The 5,964-nt window shown below is 43.0% G+C and overlaps 1 long non-coding RNA gene across 3 annotated transcripts; it reads right to left on the bottom strand.

The window, feature by feature from the left end:
• Positions 1 to 2,047: 2,047 nt before the first annotated feature.
• Positions 2,048 to 5,423, bottom strand: LOC123070240 (uncharacterized). Of its 3 annotated transcripts, none has more exons than XR_006433564.1 (4): positions 4,866 to 5,423; positions 4,721 to 4,766; positions 4,574 to 4,634; positions 2,048 to 3,568 (listed from the first exon to the last, which is right to left on the bottom strand). It is a non-coding gene; the product is annotated as an uncharacterized lncRNA (long non-coding RNA). The 3 variants fall into 3 exon arrangements; XR_006433565.1 differs by having other exon boundaries at positions 4,578 to 4,634; XR_006433563.1 differs by having other exon boundaries at positions 2,048 to 4,634.
• Between the last annotated feature and the right edge of the window lie 541 nt (positions 5,424 to 5,964).

Here is a 5,964-nt window from a genome sequence, read left to right as displayed (position 1 = left end):
CACTCTAGCCATAGCCATCTAAGGCGGAGCGCGGTGGCGAACTTTTTCAAATTGAGGATTCCCAGGCCCCCAAATTGCTTGGGCCTACAAACGTGCTCCCAGTTAATTTTGCATTTGCCGCCAGACATAGTGTTAGTTCCAGCCCAAAGATAGGCTCTTCGCAAATTGTCCATTTTCTGTAGCACCTCCATCGGGATGTCTAGTGGGGTGATATGGTAGATGGCCACTGCCGTGAGGACCGCCTTGACCAAGCCATTCGGCCAGCAATAGCCACATGTCTCCCTCTCCAAGGTGCAAGCTTTTCGACTGCATTGTCTTCAAGGTGCTGTAAATGGATCCTTTTGAGCCATCGAATCGCAAGCGGAAGGCCTAAGTAGCGAATTGGGAATGATGATCAGCAGACCGGGAAATGCTGCAGGATGTCATTGAGGTCCAGACTTGCGCATTGGATGGGGGTAACCAAGCTCTTCGCACAGTTGGTGACCAGCCCCGTTGATTCACCAAAGGAGGAGAGCGTGTTGGCAATGACATCCTCCTTGATGGGGGCGCAAAAAACCGCCGCATCGTCAGCATATAAAGAAGCCCTAATGCCCGTGAAGCGGCTGCCTAGCTGGTGCAGAAGAACCTGAGAGGTGGCCTTTTCCAAGATGTGGTGCAACGGGTCAATGGCCAACACGAAGAGCAACGGCGAGAGAGGGTCACCCTATCGAAGGCCACATCCATGCTTGATCGGGTAACCGGCAATACCATTGAGCAAAACCCTGGAGGAGGCCGTGGAGAGGAGAGCCGAAACCACCCTTTGAATCGACTCGGGAAGCCATGGTGGGTTAGCAGATCCATCAGATAATCCCATTTTACCGAGTCAAAAGCCTTCTTGATGTCAAGCTTGAAGAGGAGCATAGGAGTTTTTTTGCGCTGAAATTTCCTTGCCAGGTTCCGGACATACAGGAAGTTGTTGTGGATACTCCTTGTTTTGATGAAGGCACTTTGCACAATGGAGACAATATTGTTCATATGACGGGCCAACTGCGTTGCAAGGATTTTGGCAATGAGCTTTGCAATGGCATGTATCAGGCTGATGGGTCTGAAGTCTGATATGCCTTTGGCGCCATCTTTCTTAGGATAAGGGCGATATTCACCGAGTTGAGCCACTGGAAGTTTTCTGCATGCAGATTTGAGAACTTGTTGATCACCAACATGACATCATCTTTGATAATGTCCCAGCAGACCTTGAAAAATTTCCAGGTGAAACCGTTAGGTCCCAGGGCCTTGTCTCCAAGTTTGAGTGCAGTATGAGCCCACTTATCATGGAAAAAAAGAGCTAAAGAACATTGACCTACTATGCAGATTGCCATCTCTTTGAAGGTAGGAAGCGATTTAATGATGGATTTCCACCAAAATGAGCCCACGGATCTGTCAGTGGGTGCATTGTTGCCATAGTAACTTTCCCAAATCAGATTAACCCAGAGAAAAAGGTTTTAAAAGCAATAAAAAGAGAAAAATAAAAATAAATAAAAAAGAAACAAGGAATTTTTTTAAAAGCAAATAAAAAAGAGATTATAAATAAAAAATGAAACAAGGAAAATGGTAAAAAATAAAAAATAAAATCAATGTCACGAGGACGCCTATTTTTTTGTTGAAAACCACTCGCAAGAAGATAAAAAAGAAGCATGAAAAATAAATAAAATAGAACACAAAAATAAAACCAAAAAAAGGCAGGCCATCACACATCCATGCCCACACCCAGGCGCACCCTAAAACAGCCCGGCCACCAAAAACATTAAAAGCAAACGATTGGACATGAGAGGAAAACAAAACAAACAAAACTGAACTAGTAATTCTTTGTCGCTTTGAAGACATATAGTTGCATTCTCAGGCAACACTTGAAGTTGAGGTCCGATTGCTACCGAATTGACTAAGACTTGGCTAATTCTTGGTCGGCTGAGAATAGCAAATCCACATAAAATAGATATTTTTAGAATTAGATATTTCCATCTATACTTCTTTTAGGCTGACATACTTAACACAAAGCCAAAGCTAAAAAAGCTAGAAAAAAAAGATATGGATGCTTGTTCTATACAAAAATGCGTGCGCGTACACACATCTAAAAAAAGAAAAGAAAATTCTGGTTCTAAAAAATGGATGCTGCACTAGAAAAAACTACATCCAAAAACTATACAATAGGGATCTAATCTATCTATACTACTATTAAAAGACCAAACATGACTTCTCTTACGTCCACCCCATAAAGTGCACACAAGATAACCCCTACGTCCGATCAGACCCACTTAGTTGCATCCAACTGTCTACGTTACATCCACCATAGTGCAATCAGATCTACGGTTGAACACAAATGTTCTGCCGGCAGACTCCCCCGTTCAGGATGCTACAGAGCCCAACGATGATACCTCGAGGGAATTAAACGGTGCCTCCGCAATCAAAGCCGACACCACGCCACAAACCTCCATGATCAACGCCGCCGGCATCACGCCACGAATCTTGCCTCGGCCAGCCGCCCTCGCCGCTGGTGTCCACGACGCTCTCGACCCGCCTTGCTGCCCTATCTCTCCTCGCCCCGCCATCCTCGCCACGCCGCCCTCGCCCTGTCTGCGAGGTCCTCAACCCGGCGCGCTGCCCTACCTCCGGTGGCATTACCCTGTGTGGCCTGCAACTTCTCGACCTGCCAGTGCACCTGTTAGATCAATTTAATTTGCACGTCTTATGATCTGACAAAAGACAAACGAAATTGCTCTTTTAATCTAACAGACTGTAATTTGTATTGTGAAATTTGATACTTACAGTACATCATGAACAAACTGAGTTGACGAAGGATTGAATAAGTGTTTCACAAAAAGAACCATTGAGAAAACAATATGGCATCCTCTCAGTGTACTGGGGTACGTACTCCCTTTCAGGACCCGACGAACAACATCAATTCAGGTAAATACATATATTACCTACTCTTACCTACTTAGATCTTGTAAATCCAGAATATGTCATTGTCTCGCAGGTCAAAAATCAGATCCAAAAGAGCTGAAGAGACAGAGGGAAAAAGAGAGGTATGCACTAAACAAGGATGCAATATTAAAGGAAAGACATGAGGCAAGGGATTGTAAGAAAGCTACCGCTGCTATCCTAAATGGAATCAACACTACATCTAAGCCACCCGGGGCCATGTCGCCTGGTTACTCCATTTTCTCTATTTTCTATCATATATTCATGAATCACATGTAAAATCATGTTAATTAAGTGTTCTTTTGGACATGTTTTGACACTGTGGAGAGGCCCAGTGCGCAGTCTGCTGTCACCCAGCAACGACACACACCACCTGCGAAAGGTCATGTGTTCTCCTACATCCAACCATAATACCAGCATCTGTGGGTCAACAACTAACATTGTACATACAATTATGATGTAGGCATACCTGTTGATGTGATAGTGAGGGACCAGACTCCACTTCTTGTCCAAATTCATTAAGAACACCAGATAGAAACAAGGAAAATGTCAGTAATATCGACTATGCCATTGGGTCCTCCCAACTGCCTGTGTTACGACCACCACTTCAATCCTACAGAGGCAACAGTTCATATGGTAATCAATTGTGGCTCATATTAACTGCCATACAGAGTAAAAACAACTATTGCTCGAGTTGTCTTGTATAGAAACACGGTAAAGACACTTTATATCTCTCTTCTTCCTATGCAAGGTTTCCTATTTAAAAGTGTCATGCTTGGGTTTTCAGGAAAACATCAAGAAGGTAGCAAAGGATGAGGATATAGATAAGATGCAGATTGAAGAGGTGATAAAGAAAGACGAGGATACAAACACTGAGTCGGCAGAGGCGATACAAGAAGAATATATTATGGAGGATACATAGAATATGCAGATTGATGAGCTGATAACCATACAGGAGGATACAGATCCCGAGTCCACAAAGGCTACACAAGAGTCCATTACGGAGGGTCCACTAAACATGCTTTTTGATGCTGTGAGAACCAAGGATGGAGATACAATCGCCGAATCGACAGAGGCAAGTTTTCTTTCCACATTTCATTACTATTCTAATTCTAACGCCACAGATCACTTTGTAAAAAAATTATTACAATATCATATCAAAAAGATATTCTCTCTGTTATAATATTATACTACCATATGTTTCAGCTACCGAGTGATGACGAATCAAGTGAAATACTCAACAATAATGAAGTGCAGGAAAATAATTACGCGTAGAGCCCACAATATACACCTATTCTTAAAGAAAACATAGCAAATAGAGAGACCAAAGATTCTGAACATACACAGGTGACTTTTCTTTTCCAACTATTTCCAAAATCATTCTAATTATATTATATCCTACATACGGGTAATTCTTTTAATATTGTTCTCAGAAATTAACCGACAACGAACAAGTCAACAAATGGTGGCCGTTGAGAACAAGGAATTGGCACAAACACCCGGCTCGGAAGGGCTTCAAACTATAGAGGACGAGGTAAAAATGCCCGTGCATATAAAGGGCTTCAAACTGTTATACTATTAGGCAATTGAGCTTAGAGCATGTGTTTCTTTTCCACACCTACATAAATGTTATTTGGGTATAACTCTGGACCTTTTTTTACTTCTCCATTTGTACCATCCTGCAATTGGAAGAAGCAATGTAAAAATATCATTGTACACACTTAAAGATATCAAGAACAAGAACTGAAATTGCTATTACCATTACCTATGATATAAATAGTGGGAACTTTGAAGCAACCGCTTTGTGATACCTGGAATAGTTATTATCCATCATTTGATCAGGAAGTGTGTTCTACTAAGTGTACAAATTGAAGCTGCATGAAAAACAGAGGAATGGAGATAAAGCCTACTTGAGGATAGATTCAACTGTCCTCTACAAGTAGTCTGGTCGATTACAAGCCATTATGACAACACCGGCGACAGAGAGATCAGACTGATCCTGTAGAGCACGTGTGCGAGCCGCGAACTCGACCTGTTGAGCGACTGTTTGAGCCAAGCACGGGGGGCGATGGTTATGGTGGGCGCGTCCACGCACTGGATCTCAATCCAATTTGGTATGACTGCTCCTGCACTGTGTCAACCAGCTCGCATCTCGATCTCCTTTGGGGCAGTAGGATGGAGGCGGCAAAGTCGATCTAGGGAAGATCAGCGGGGTTGGAGGCGACGCAAGGCTGCGGTGGTGAGAGGAGGGGGCGAGGCGAGGCCGTGATGGGGATAAGGGACAGCGGGGAGGGGCGAGGCCCTAGTGGGCGTGGTGGTGGTGGTGGTGTGGGGTGGGAGGGGGTGAGGGCGCCGGCCGACGTTGTGCCAGGAGAGGATGCGGCCTGCTGCAGAGGAGGCGGCTGGCGGAGGAAGAAGTGAGGAGTGGAGAAAGCAAAGTGATAGTGTCCTGGAGAGACCGAGAAAGTGATAGTGCAACGGGTTACATCCTGTTGCTTTTCTGTGGCCTAATTAAGCCACCCAGATTAAACAGTACATCGACCAAATGTATCATTGGCCGTGTCTCTTTTGTTTTATTTTTTATATCTATGATTGACAACCCATTCGGTGAGGTAATAATTATATGGGTTCCTCTCAAAATAATTACGCATTCACAAATTCATTTTCTTATTGATAACCCTTTGTTCATTTGATTTATTAAAAAATATGTGTTCAGAAATTCAATTCTTTTATTGATAGCCCTTTTGGTCATTTGATTTATATTAGCTGCAAACGTTGTTCAATTTATTTTTTATCAAGCGTGTCTGGTATGACAGTGTGGTTCAGTCATCATCATTTTATGATACTAATATTTTTATTAATATTTTTGTTATTAAGCATAACAAAATTTCTTTATCATCAGGTCATCGTGTTGTCTCTAGATGTTAAATTACATGTAGTACTTCACGGAAGATAGTTTGTTCGACACTCCCCAACAGGTATATTTTCCATCATATCATGATACTAATT

Source organism: Triticum aestivum, chromosome 3B, assembly GCF_018294505.1.
Source record: "Triticum aestivum cultivar Chinese Spring chromosome 3B, IWGSC CS RefSeq v2.1, whole genome shotgun sequence".
NCBI classification, from domain to species: Eukaryota; Viridiplantae; Streptophyta; class Magnoliopsida; order Poales; family Poaceae; genus Triticum; species Triticum aestivum.
This window is presented reverse-complemented; position numbering and strand designations above follow the sequence as displayed.